Raw genomic sequence first — 14228 nt, 5'->3', positions numbered from 1 at the left:
ATGACATTCAGTGTGTGTATGTGTGTGTGTGTGTGCCTGTGTGTGTCCAGGTGCTGTGCTACAAGAGGTACTGATGACATCATTTAATGTTTACATTTCGGCAAATGATGATTAGTTATTCACAGTACAGTTCTAAGCTTGTACGGTAAGGGGGCTCAAGTAGGGGTTCAAGGGCACTGGTCATTTTAAACTTTGGATATGGTCAGTGTTTGGGTCTCAAAGTATGGCTTTGAGACAAGGATAGCATTTGAAATAAAAACAGCCATAAGGCTTTAAAAAAGACCATGTGTTGTAAGGCCTTTGTTTGAAAATCACCAAGTACAGTAGGTTTAGGGTCAGGGTTAGGGTTACGGCCCGGAGGTTAGAGTTACAACCGGGAGGTTAGGGTTACGGCCGGGAGGTTAGGGTGAGGGCTAGGATGAGGCTTTGGAATTGTGCAAATGCAAGTTCTTCCTACTCAGCCCACACAACAATCTCCTTCATTCAGCTCGTTGAATCGTGCTGCAGAGATTTTTGGTTTGTGGGTCAGTGCACCAAAAAGGAGAAAGCAGAATTCCAGGACGGCTTAAGGAACCCAGATTATAAAGTCAAGATTTCGACGGGTTTTCCTTCACGATGACAGTGCGCATTTCTCAGACACCACTTTGAGAGCCTTTTGCCACGTCTCCGGTGTTGTTAACGTTGCATCCGGCAGACCAAAGTCAAGAGGGGAAAACAAGGCGACTCATGCGCATACAGGCTCATTAAGATTGATTTTGCCGCTTAATCAAAATAAATGCACAGGCAGGGAGCAGTTAAGAGCCTTGGTTTCTTAAAAGCTATCGGGAATCAATGCATCCGGTGACACTTGTGATTTTTAGTCAAAATGCTCTTGCAGTTGCTGAATTGTGATAAAAATTAGATGAGGGTGTTTGGCCGTACACTGGGAATCATGGTGGCAGAGCGCCAAGTATTTTTGTTGGTGGCACTTGGTCTAAACCAGTGAATTTTTGCCGATCACGGGTAGGTCCGGGAGGTAATTCTCGCAATGCAGACTGTAAAGCTTGATTGTTGTCCCTTTGGAGGCCCAGCCTAATCGTCACTCACCATCAATGAAAACCGATTCACTATCAAGCTGTCCGAAGTAAAACAATGAAGAAGAGATCCATTTCCAGCATAACGTTTGATTTGATGCTCATGCACGCTTGGGAATTCAAAGGCAAATGGGATTGTGAAATCAAACGGGATGGATGGAACCAATAAAAGTAGCGAGAATGAGAAAGAACACCGCCGACACAAGAAGCATTACCAGTCGCTAGGGCGCAGCTCGAGAAAGATGGCGCTTATGGGGGAACTGTTCTCACTAATAACTTGAGTTTTTTACGTCCAGGATGAACTGCTTACATTTGGGATAGATGAATATATTGCTACCATTGGTATTGGATAGACCAAGTGACCATGTTAGTTTGGGACTCGAGGGTCTGTTCTTTGTTGCACCTGGAGTGTTGCCTTTGCATTAGTCTGTTGCAGCAGCCAGCCAAAGCTTCATCCAAACCTGGGCAAGCGGCCCAAAAGCGGCAAGAGAAATATTGCCGCTGGCACCTCCTCCGCCATGTCACACGTTAGTGAAAACGTTACTGCTTGGAACTTGATTTGAGTTGAGTTTTCCTTGACTGTTTACTCAATGTGCGCGTTATAGAGAGTCCCAAGTGTCAGATGGTATTTGTCAATCAAACAGATGCCTGTCAAAATGCTCATTCCTGTTCCTCCCATTGAAAGAATGTACATGGAACTGTTGCGTTATTTATTTGGATGTATTTCCTGCTTGGCAAAAGAACCTAACCCTGAGTAAATATTGAAATCTTAATGATGCAATCACAATGGCGTACACCATTTGAATTCATGTCGCCATGAAAAAGAAAGGCAGAGATTTATACTCTTATATTATCAAGGGTATAACTTGCTACCGTAAGATTCGAGCGCATCTTTTGTGTATCATGTTTGATCTTTGCTGCAGATAATGAAGAGATACGCACGGCCTTCGTTTCTTTTCATCTCAAGGTCGGCGTACGGAACGTAGAGAACTCTTACGTGGCCTCATCGCATGCATGCATCGGCATTTGCACATTCCCAACACGAAGAATTCATTTGCACACTTTGTAGTACGATGGCGCTAAATTATACAGTCACATTAGCGCCCGCTTCGGACCTCGCTGCACACCGGTAGACTAATTAAAAACACTTGTCTGTCAAAGCTTGGACAATGTGGAGGGCAAACCTTTAATATTCTTGTTTTTTTTTTTTTTTTTAAGGTGAATGACATCTTTTTTTCTCTGATTTGCATAAAAGTCTGTTCACATGTAAAGCAGCGAGAGGAGACCGGTGAAATTCAGATGTAAGCGTGCAGCAAACAAAGGAAACAGACTGGATCTGATTTTTGGATGTGGTTTTCTAAGCATTGTGGGTAAAGTGTTTCAACGTTGAGGTGAGTTTTTCAAGGCGCCGTGTGAGCTGCACAAGAGGCGACTGAGGGGCATAAATGGGATGTTTTGTCTGCACACCTGCCCTCAAAGCGAGCGCAATCAAAGCGCAGTCAAAATCACTGACGAGCTCTTTCGACTCGAAATGATTCCGTTCGACCTGCGTTATAGAAATAAACAACCACGGCTGCTCACAAAGTGTTGTGCATAAAGTAAAAATCAGATCTTGTAAAGAGTGGTGACACACCAGGGCGATTTTCAGTAAAAAGGTTCAGGCAGAAATGGGACTGACCCAGGAAGTTGGGCTTGTTTAAAAAAAATATATATTTTGGACAAAACGGTTTTGTCCAAAAATGTGTTTTTTTCTGGCAAACATCTTTTTTATTTGCCCCAACTCATATTTGCCATGTTTCGAAATTCCTTCTCGCTAAATTGCCATTTCTCTTCTGGTTTTAGTAAGTCAAATGAGGCCGCATGCCTCCTTGTCTGCCACCTCTGCGACTTCTCACAGCGGTTGTCGCGGGCTCGTTATTAGTGAGGGCCATTTCATGAAGTGCTCATCTGATTGTCCATTGAGGGAGCAAATGAAGCAACCACCCCGCCAACACCGAGGTGGACAACCACCTCAGCCCTCGGCAGGCAACTCTCCCTCGCGCGCTCTCTTTGTGTTTGTGATGATAATGACACGCCTCTCCTCTGGCTTTCCGCTCCGATTTACAGCACAGCGGAGAATTTATTACCTGGCACGCTGGCTGGCTTTGGATTATTTGCTGAGCACGTGCTAAGAGAAAGAAAGAGGACGGCAAAAAAAGGCTTGGGAAGGTCGCGACCCTAAAGAAGCACGTGCTTATTTGCGGATTTCACAGCTGCAGTTCATATCGAGTTCACTTGGTGGCTTTGCACGATACTTTGTTACAACAAAGTCGACAACGGCTCGCTTCATTTGTCTCAAGTGTACAGAAACACAACCTAGAAGTGTCAAACGATCACTGAGATGTGCTAGTGTTTAATGATAACAGCCAGCTTGCATATTTGAAACAGAATCGCAACATATTGATGTCGACACCGATTTTGTGATGAGTTCACTGCCCATGCTCAATTTTTGTCAGAACAAAAAAGAAAAAAAATGAAAAATTAAAAATCATCCGCTTGGGTTAGGGCTTCCTTGCCAATCAGTCAGAGTAACAGAAATAAACAGAACGACTGGAAGCACAGGCCAGCAGGGGACAGAAGCACTCTGGCCCGTTTCGGTGCAGTCTGACGCCCATCACAAGTGACGTTTCGCCAAAGTCCTCGTTATTCCAAAATCCGGTGTCAGCGTGCTACCTGCTGTCCAGAGAGGTCTCGTTCAAATATAATTGGCTGCTCTTGTCAGCGCTATTCATGCCTTCACGTGCCGCCATCCTGCACTGTGTGACACAGTAACCTTTTCCGCACAGTGGCTAAATGGCAGCAGGATAAAAAGAGAAGCAAGCAGATTTATAAAGACTCTTCTTGACTTAAAGAGGCGGCCCAATGAATCACATTTTCCTCCTACGCTTCAAAAAGAGGAGGCTTATAAGCACCGTCTTAAACTCCGCGTTTGGAACCTTAACCTGAATCGAATGACATCAAAACTGAACCTGTCCTGAAATCCTTCATTGAAACCGTAAATCTGGTTTGAATGCCAATCTGGAAACTCGGCACTGTGGCCTGAAACCAAAATCCTGAGTGCTTTTTTTCCCTCCTGCTTTTGAAAAGGGATTTTGTGTGACATGACATGTGAGAATCATCGGGCTTCCATCATCTGGACTAAAAATGACAAGTTGACATATTTTTCCTTCTTAACAACTTCCAGACTTTGGGTCCCATGTCGAGACAAGAAGCAGCTTGTTCCTTTCAGCCGCTGGACGGAGACGACATTCCCGTGCGTGTGTGTTTGGGCCAAAGTATGTGACACGCAGCCGACAGGCCGAGTGGACGTTTTGACACGTACTGACGTTGCCATGGGGCCGCCTCAGATGGGAATGTGCAACTGCAGAAGATAATCCAGAGTGATGAGGAGCAAGTGGGACGGCGCCCTACAAGCTCCACTTGATGGAGTCGGTGAGGAAAGATCTTTTTTCTCAATGCACACAGCATAACACAATATTTGAAAACAAAAGGTGCAGCAACAAAATGAGCCAGACAAAATTACAGCTCGGAGATGTCAATCCACGCATGCAGCTTCTCAGACCAGAATGTAACACTTGATTGGAGAATCTGCGGGAAACACCAGAAATGCTTAAGTTAAGCGGCCCCTCGGGGGAGGACGGAAACTCGCTTGTCTCAAACGAAATAATTGAAGGCGCAAGACCGAGTGAAAATCAATTGCATTCCCGCCACCCATCGTCTGTCCGCTTTTGTGGCACTCTTTGTTCCCCCGCAACAAGCATGATGAAGAATCCAAATCATTCCCTGGGCATCGAGGCAGCCTCTTCCTTGCGCACAACAATCAATATGTGACAATGCATTCCTAATTCAAGACAGCGTTTTAAAACCAAAGTTAGAATTTCTATCTAGACTTAAGGATTTGATTTAGGGTTTTAAGCCAAAATTGAAAATTGCATCATTATGGACCCCATCTGGTGGCCTGCTGACCCCACTCACCCCTTCACAATGACATAAATACCGTGTGAAAAGAAACCGACCACAGCGCAGCTACAAACATTTCCTCGCAACAATAATAATAATAATCCTGTTCCTGAGCGTGTGGAGGTGAAAGCAGGCAGCTCAGACGGAGAAGGTGACATGCCGAATACTGCAGGTCGGGCTTTGGCTTCTCTGTCTGCTCGCTCTTTGCGTGCACATTCGCACTCAAGATTCATGGATACACGCATTTTGCTAGATGACTCCATTTGTTATGGTGCCAAAGCTGAACGTCTGATTTATGAACAGTCAAGAGGCTGCGAGAGCCCATTAAGCAGCACAAGCGCGGCGGGCCTACATCTTCACCGTATACATCAAAATGCAAGATAATATTACTCTGCAATATACAGTCTTTGTGTTTCCAGCGCGAGGATCATTTCACTCCGCGTCATACTTGTCTGCCACCTGGATATGAATATGTTATTTTTTGACAAATATGTCAAAATGTGATGACAGTGACAGTCATTGTTGATAGAATGACAAAGAACAATAAGTGACACAAGATGGTCACGAGTCAGCAGAATTGTCTCAGAATGAATAGGTAGAGTTCTTGCTCTGACAAAGAACTCTGGATTTTAAAGCAGGGTTTCAAGCCCAACACTGTTTTGTAATGTTAATTTGACACCCTATCACTGTCTTGAAACCCTATTCTGAATAGCCTAAACCACGCCTGACCCTTTTGCTTGCATATCTGGCTTGATATCCCGAGTTGAAAATCTAACCTTGGCTTACAACCCTCATTTCAAACTTGCGTCGAAACCTTGAACTTCAATACAAGTCTTGTCTCGAAACCTACATTGAATTTAAACCCTGTATAAAGCTCAAGTCCGAACTAACGTCCTCAATTAAAGCCTTGGCCTAACTCGAAAGCCGACTTTAAAACCTTACACATCCATTAGACTCTTAATCAGAAGACAAATGTTACACACAATATTATACCAATGTTGTACATTCTATTTATCACCAAGACACCAATCTATTGCGTGCGTTCGCCTTTCAAGATGGACTCGCTGTGTGTGTCAGACCGAGCTCGACTTGAGCTCACTGAACTCTCGCGGAGCATAATTCCATTTTGCAAAGACACCAAAAGTCAGCCAGGCGTAGATTCATTCGGGAGATCATGGCAGATGTTGCAGATGCCAGCATTCTCATCTGCACGACGGGGTGTAGTCATTTCTGCGACTTGACAGGTACATTGTCTTTCCGCGGAGGCAGCCGATTACAAAGCGTGCGTGTGTGTGTGCGTCTCACATACGAGCGGCGCTGTGACAGCTTCACTTGGCAATGCCGGCATACGACTGCTTTCATTCAGCTGAATTATGCTGAATAGGCAAACAACGCTAAACCAATTATGAGTTGAGCGAGATAGATCAGATCCTCCCTTCAAAAACACAGATACATCTTAGCAAAGTTGGATCTTGTGGAAAACTTTATTTCAACAGCTCCATCCAAAAAATTGAACCACTTGTATATGTTCTTGAGCACAGATAATGAAATATTTTAGCTAGTAGCCCAAAAATATATTTAAAGGGTTATTATACAGCGGGTATCAATGCTAATCATTAGGCCATCAATGGTGTTTTCAATTATGTGTTAGCGTTACGCGAGTGGAATTGTTTGGTTAATAGACATTGTTTTTCATTTGTGTCGACTTTGACAGTACTCTTGATCTAGCCTCTTTTGAAACATTGTTCACCTACTACTGCTTGAGTTTCCCCGTACTGTGTTTGCATCTTAACTTTGCGCTTGCCTGGCAAAGCAAAAAAAAAAAAAAAGGTCAAAGTCTGGTCACTCACATTTCAAGGCAATAACCACTTTTCACCCTTCAAGAATACACTCAAAGGAAAAGTCCTCATTGGTCAACTGATGATGCATTAGGAGCAACTGGGAGTTCAGTGCCTTACTCATGGACACTTTGACATGGTCACATGGTCTCAGGATGGAAGGCAGCACTTTGGGGTTGCTTTGGTGATGATCATTCGAGCACGTAAGGGAATTGGGGAACCAGTTAACATGATTCAAGAGGGCACGGTGAGTTCTGGTGAAGCCTAGTGCATTTGAAAGTGGAGATAAGTGGCCCAGACCGCTCAGAGGAGTAGGAGGCGGAGGAGGTCGGCCTATTACGGAACAAATGGCTTGAAGAGCAGGACAAGCTTCCCAGCAGTGAATTCAGCTGAATTAATCCTTTTGAATTCTCAGTGATGAGTGCGAGTTCCAGTTGCAGAAGACGACAGCCCGAGGTGTCGCGCGAGTGACATTTGGAAGCTGAAAAGGATCTCGTTACACCACGAGTGGAGAAGGAGAGGATAAAAGGATGCTGGTGACTTGCCGTGACAGGACGACGTTGGCACACTGCTAATTGGGGAGGCTAAAGATTTGCTGTTACCCTTGGGTGTGTAAGTGTACACAAGTTATCAGCGAGACAAACTCCTTTCAAAATGAATACGGGAGTCCGAAAGTAGCATTCAAGCTCCAAGTGATTTATTGAGCGGCACTGTCGCATCCAGTCAGAACCCGAGTGAAACTAAAGCAAACAAACAAGCAGGGATAAAAATAAAATAAATGCAGAACGCAACCCTAGTCAACCCGTTTGATGCAGTAGCTTATATTCTATGCGCCTTTTAATCCGGTGTGCCCTATATATGAAAAATTTCTAAAATAAAAAATTCAATGACGGTGCGCCTTATAATCCAGTGCGCCTTATAGTGCAGAAAATACTGTGTGTTACACACACGTACATATTCAAGTCACACCTAGGTCGCACTTGGCCTGCTATCTGATTGTGTGTCTGGGGTAATCATTTATGATCATATCATTGATCTTTCATCAATGACATCAATTATCTCCACAGCGGGCTCCAATAAAAGAGCGTTAATACATTAGTTCAAGGGCTTTCACCTCTCGGAGATGTTAACGGGTCTTCAAATTCATCAAGTGAATACCCTATGAATATTCAATATTGTACTAAGGCGCCACACGCAACGGGCCATATGGGTAAATGATGAGACATGAGCCCATTAGCCCCGTGGGAGGTCCTGCTAAATGGTCCATGGGCCTCTTCTGGATCACCTTTGAGAAAGACCACGTTCATGCTAATGGCTCACAACGGAGAGCGATGCATACAGTAGTAGCCTCCAGTGGGCTGCTGTATAATTCCAACACACACAAAATATGGAATACATACTTTGTATATTGTATAAAGTAAGTTATAGTTCTGTATATTGAGAGGTGATTGTAGATTTCTGTAGGGTACAGTTGCCTAGTGAAGCTCTTGACCTCTAGCGAGGAGACACAATGTCCTCCCGAGCAGCCCATGACTCGTAACAACACAACACAATCTGTGCTGATATAAAGCTTCACATTAGGAGGCGCTGATCAGAATTGGCTTGCTTGTGTTGAAGTATGGCGTGCTGGTGACAGGCCCCCTCCCTCTCATGGAGATCATTTACACCGCCAGAGGCGCAGGCCCGACAGTAAATCGCACCGGCACAAAATCACCAAAGTGCAGCCCGGGCAGAACGTGCAGAGCAGCGCAGCGCAGGTGCTGACTTATCTCTTATCTGAGGCTCCGTTTACACTGCGGCTCTTTTAATGCCCAATTCCCATTTAGTGGCTGATTTCTTTTGACGGCCTATTTACTTTTACTTTCAAGTCAGCCATGTCCACATTGCTCTTGCGGCACTCAAAGTTCATCCCCTATTTTGATGCGCGCCATCATTTCATGAGGAAACGCTGGATTATAGCAACTATCCTATTACGACTCAGTGAGCCTTTACAGGATACCAAAGATATGTTTTCGTTCAAAAGAGAAAAAAATACGCCACATTTTTAAAGCCCAACATTAGCACAAAACCACTTTTAATCTTCATATTAATATATCAATTACGGAGATCAAAGTGCTTGTGAACGAGACATAATTGAGCAAAAATTCCAGGATGACTTCATCCAGCCATTGACCGTTTTACGGATCAAGACAAGAGCAGTTTAGGGACCACTGCCTGATGGGACGTCATGGGGAGATCGCCTTCATCCGGCCCAGCAGGGGGGTGCACAGCCCGTTGTCCGAGCACCAGCGCTTATCTGCTCAACCAGAGTATCTGGCTCTCGTCCGGGGTTCATCCTCCACGTGCGATTCATTGGCGTTCCTTTGTACAGAGCAAAGCTAATACCTGCGCTCGGGAGCATCTTATCACACTCGAGCAAGCTCCCGGCCCACCAACGGAGGGAGGGAGGCCGCTCTTGTCGGGACGCAGGGGCCGGCTGCCCTTATCTAAGCGGACGCAGCACTCTGGGTATCCCCTGGAAATCGGCACAAGCCTTCCAGATTAGCAATCCCCTCCCTGTACCTCACAATGCCCCTCCCAGAAGGCCGTGGGATACACATCATTACTGTGATTATTGCTGTTTATCGGGCTGATGAGCACAGCACCGAGCATCAGGGCCGCTGCGTGCAGGGGCAGCTTTGTTCTGGTCCGATGTTTGTTTGGTTCACGGCTTTGTCACGGAGGTAACGAGGATGCCTATCAGGCGTGCGCTAACAGGCCTCAGGGGGCCGGGAGGAGGAGGGGGGGCAGAGGAGGCTTTCATTCCGACATCAGGATTTGAAACGGGTTCAAATTTATAACATCCTCCATCTGCTTTAGTGTTTTAGCCTTTTTGCACACAACATAAGCCTTCCATCTCTTTAATGTTGTCTATTTGTAAACACGTGACGTGTATATATTCTCGTGAAGCAATCGTCTCTAGAGAGTCTTTCAATCTGCCCGAGCCTGGCCACCCAACAAAACCATCGCCCAGTGTTAACTTGAACTCGACCTGGCACTTTAAAACATACATTGCAACCTACATCCTTGTACCTCTAAACCTGACTTGCAACTCTAATTGTTTTTCTTAAAACTATTGAATTATATGGACCCTTTACCTTTCCACTGTTTGAAACCGTGATGATAGGGCGGCTTGAAACCCTACTTTACAAGCCCAGCCCTTCTTTTGAACTCCTTTTTGAGCCGATGTTCTAAAAGATGCCATTCCTCAATATGACTTACTGTGCATTTCCACATGGCCACACACACCCGCCTTGTCCCGGGTAATAAAACTATATGAGAAATAATGCAATGCTGCAGATTAATGAGTCTTTATGCGCTTACACAATGTATTAGAGGTGAAGTGTTCAATTAAAGCCAGGCTGCTGTTGTTTCATGCTAAACCAACACCGGGGCATCTGTTGGTCTATGAGTACAAACAGGCATTTTAATTAATTCAAAAGGGGCTTTAAGCAAGGAATTATTCAAATCAAACTCGCTGCGAGAAATTGAGTTGGAATGCGTTTGAAATATAGGAAGTCAAACAGTGGAAGGGGACAAAAGGCGTTTAATGAAATCCCTGTCGTCGTCATTAGCCTGCGCCCCGGTTCGGTCGCAGCTTACATGTGACGTGCTAAAAAGCTGACAGGCGCTTTTATTCCAAAGTTGTTAAGCACCCAATTACATCTGCTTTTGTGCCAGCGCACAGTTTTTAATCTTGCCCGCCAACTTTGGCAGGGGGATCACTCGCCCCGCCCCCGCCAGTGCGGCCAGTCAATCCTTGCGCAGGCTGACGGTGCCAAATGGCTCACCCTCGTCTCAATATGGTGCTCACTCTTTTTTACCAACTTATACAAGAAAATGAAATCACTTGCCGCATCGCCCTGCATTTTGGGCTACACCCTTGATGGTGTCAATGGGCCCTAAATGAACACGTTAAGTGAGATTATGTGGCATGTGAGCTCATCTTCCCTGTACAGAACTTGCCTGCAATCACCCCTTGCTTCATCCAAGAAAAAAAAAAAACTTTCCCCTTTAATTTGAATATGGCAGCGCGAGGGTTGGCTCAGAGCTCCTGCAACAAAAGGACACTTAATTCCTCCAGTAAGCTTCAGTAGCAACCGGGCCTGACGACTTAAAACTGACGAGAAAGTCTCGCCCAAACCCTGGATTTGACAAATATATACACTATTTGCTTTTAATCTTCTTATTGAGTCCAACTCTAGCTCTTCTTTTATTCAAAAGAGCCACGAGGAAAAAAAATTGGAAAGCACATACAAATGAGGAGTAATTCTAATTTGCGAGGCCTGCTTGTCCGTCAGCGAGCGTGACCAATTTTGAAAGATGCGCCTGGTGAAGCTCATCTCAGGCGATGGGAGTCAGCATCTTTGCCGTGTTAGACGGCCCGGCGTGGTGCAGAGGGCTTGCCCAAACTGGCGGAATGTAACCTCCACACATATTCATGTGTGTCCAGCCATTACACTGGGGAACAATTTGTAGAAGAAAAAGAGTTGGATTTTGTTGAGTTAGATTTGAATGCTGATGAAAACTGCTGCTTCCAAAATTGCAGTCAGTTTTGCTTGAAGCACAGGAATCTTTTTTCCCCTCTTCTTCCATTAGATGAGCAAAATTCCATTAATTTGCAGTTGTAAGAAAGAAGAGCTAATTGTGATTTAATTTTATGTACAGCTACGTGGCAACCTATTTGCGTGGCCACAATTATGTGGCGAGAGCTGTCTGGGGCTGCCAACAGGCCACTGCCATCAAGATCTGCAAAAAGAAAGCTATCAAATAATGAAAAGGATTGTTGCTGGCGTTTCTCTTAACCTTGTACCCATGAGCACATCATTGTAAGACCAAACCTGTGTTAATGTTAATGGGCTGGAGCAGTTATTAGGCTTTCAAAATCCACTAGCCTTGTTATTTTTGAATGTATAGTGCAGAATGCATACATTTGATCTCCTTTGAATTATGGCCCAAGGACTCTGATTGCACTGGAACAGCGAGCAGAGAGGCTTTCAATGTAAACAAACGTGTCTCCTTGAACATGGACTCATCTTACTTGATGCAAATTGACAACTGGACCAAAGTTAGCATGTGCATTGTTCAAGGCTGTTATTCATAACTTGGTTTCCATGGCGACAACTCCACAAAAATAAGGCCATGCAGGCGAGTGCTAGACCAACAGAAACTTCAAGATTTGTGACAGAGGACCCTCATCTCGGTTTTGATTTCTTCACAGTGGGGCTCAGATGTGTGCCATCCATCCGTTCGTCCGTCCGTCATCCATCCATCCATGTCAAACTATGACAAAATCTGCTGCCGCTCATCTGTTTTGGTTTTAGCTCATTTCCACCATCTTTGTTCCCCTGATATTTACACTCATTTGCATAATGCGATTAGGACTTTAAGATGATTTTGCATGACGAAAACTCATTTAAAAAGGACTCAGTGAGTGGAGGGTGTATGGGGGGGGCGGCTTACGTGGTCATAATGGCCATCCAACTGTGTAATTGGTCATTTCAAACTGTTGAGGCAACGTGATGACAACAGTGCGGCGCATTGAAAGTGACTGACAGTTGAATGGAGAAGCAACATGGACATTGCGAAAAGCAGATTATGTAAAAAAAAATAAAAAAGGGATATGATAGATTGCAAGACTGTCACATAGGCCCCAAAACAAAAGCCATCATTCCTCGATACTTTCCTAACCTTTCTGTCTGTCTGTGTTTTTTTTTTTTTTTGCAAAGTAGATTAGCTGTGAAGAACCAGAGTCAACGACGACGAGAAGGACAGCTGGTTTAAAAAGAAGAGAGAAAATTGCTGGTGGGATTTCACCGATAGCATCCGACATGTCGCTTTCTGCGGCTAAAAAGCGTGAAGGACTCTGACCTTCTTTCTTTGGTTCACTTGACAGAGGTCACGGGAGAGTTCATGTATGAATACGCAGCGCTCCCACTCAGCTACTGTCATTCCAGCAACTATTTATAAACCCCGCTGCAAGGGAAGAAAAACACAAAACAAACTTCACGTCATGCATACGCTTCGAGCGGCATAGAATAGTTCGGAAAAATAAATCAATGACAACTTTATGACATGTAGATATGTCAAAGGTTTGCAGGGACTGAATTTTAAAAGTTTTAAAAGTACATTTGTTCATTTTATTTCAACTATTAGGTCAATTTTTCCATTCTGTCTTCAAACATAGTGTGCAGCCAACAACAGTGCAGCTCTGCTCAGCTTTCTGCTTTGACACATTTCCAGCTAGCTCGGATGCCTCTTTGGGCGCTATTAAGGAAAAAAAATGAACTCAACTGTGACGTTAGAATGGGCCAAACTCCAAATGGCTTGCTCAAATCCATTTTCTTTTGACCTACTTAGGTAATTTACTAACATTTGGCACTCCCGAGACTCAAATATGAGCAACTGAAAGTTCGTTTTCTATCATTCATCTCAATGACTGTTTTGCCATTGCGAGTGCAGTACAAAAAGATGGCCCAGCACAAGTAATTCAATATGGCGCAAGTCGTGAGAAGAGTGAGCGTATAAAAGCTTAGCTTTTTCAAACAGCCACACTTTGGCAGCACTCGTACAGTTTCATCTGATAGTTAACGACACACCTGGAATACAGACAACGCAGTGTTACTGGAAGGGGATTAGCGTCCGCCGTGTGGAGTTTAGGCGAGCTGCCCGCTGGGCACTCCAGCTTTTCCTGAAAAGCCAAATGAGGAAAGTGAATGGCAAGAGTAGGAGATTGCATGACCACATTAAGCACCGCCGGAACGGATATACGAATATTAAAGCCGACAAGGATTTGCAAAAGTTTCCGTGGGAAATCATCAACACTGCACAACGTGCTGACGTCACAAGCGACTCGTGCTAATCACTTCGGTGTTGTTAGCTGACATACTGTATGAATCACATGCCTTTGAATTCGTTCCAGTATTGGAGGGGCAAAGAGAGATTGGATTCTTCTGAGATGGAGAGGCGGGTCTCTGCTTAGCATCTCTATATGGCGTTTTGCCCGCATTCCTGGCTGATAAAATAATTGTGTGCCAATTCCGAGCAATTGTGCAATGACATGTGGTGGAATTTCAGAATGACTTTCACAGGTCAAAATGATTTGTTCAACATTGTTTTGGTACTTTTTACACAACTGGCTGTTCTCAAACAAGGAAAGTTGTGTGGTAAAATTCACAAGATTTTTCCAAAGTAAAAAAAAAAAAAAGCTCAAAACATCTGCTAGCGTGGAACATAATTCAAGTCGCATCTTGAGGTAAACACGAAAGTTTTGGCGTTG

Source organism: Syngnathus floridae, chromosome 11 (genome assembly GCF_059516105.1).
Source record: "Syngnathus floridae isolate MCC-2025c chromosome 11, RoL_Sflo_1.0, whole genome shotgun sequence".
Classification (NCBI taxonomy): Eukaryota; Metazoa; Chordata; class Actinopteri; order Syngnathiformes; family Syngnathidae; genus Syngnathus; species Syngnathus floridae.
The sequence above is the reverse complement of the archived record's forward strand: the minus strand, read 5'-3'. Positions refer to the sequence as shown.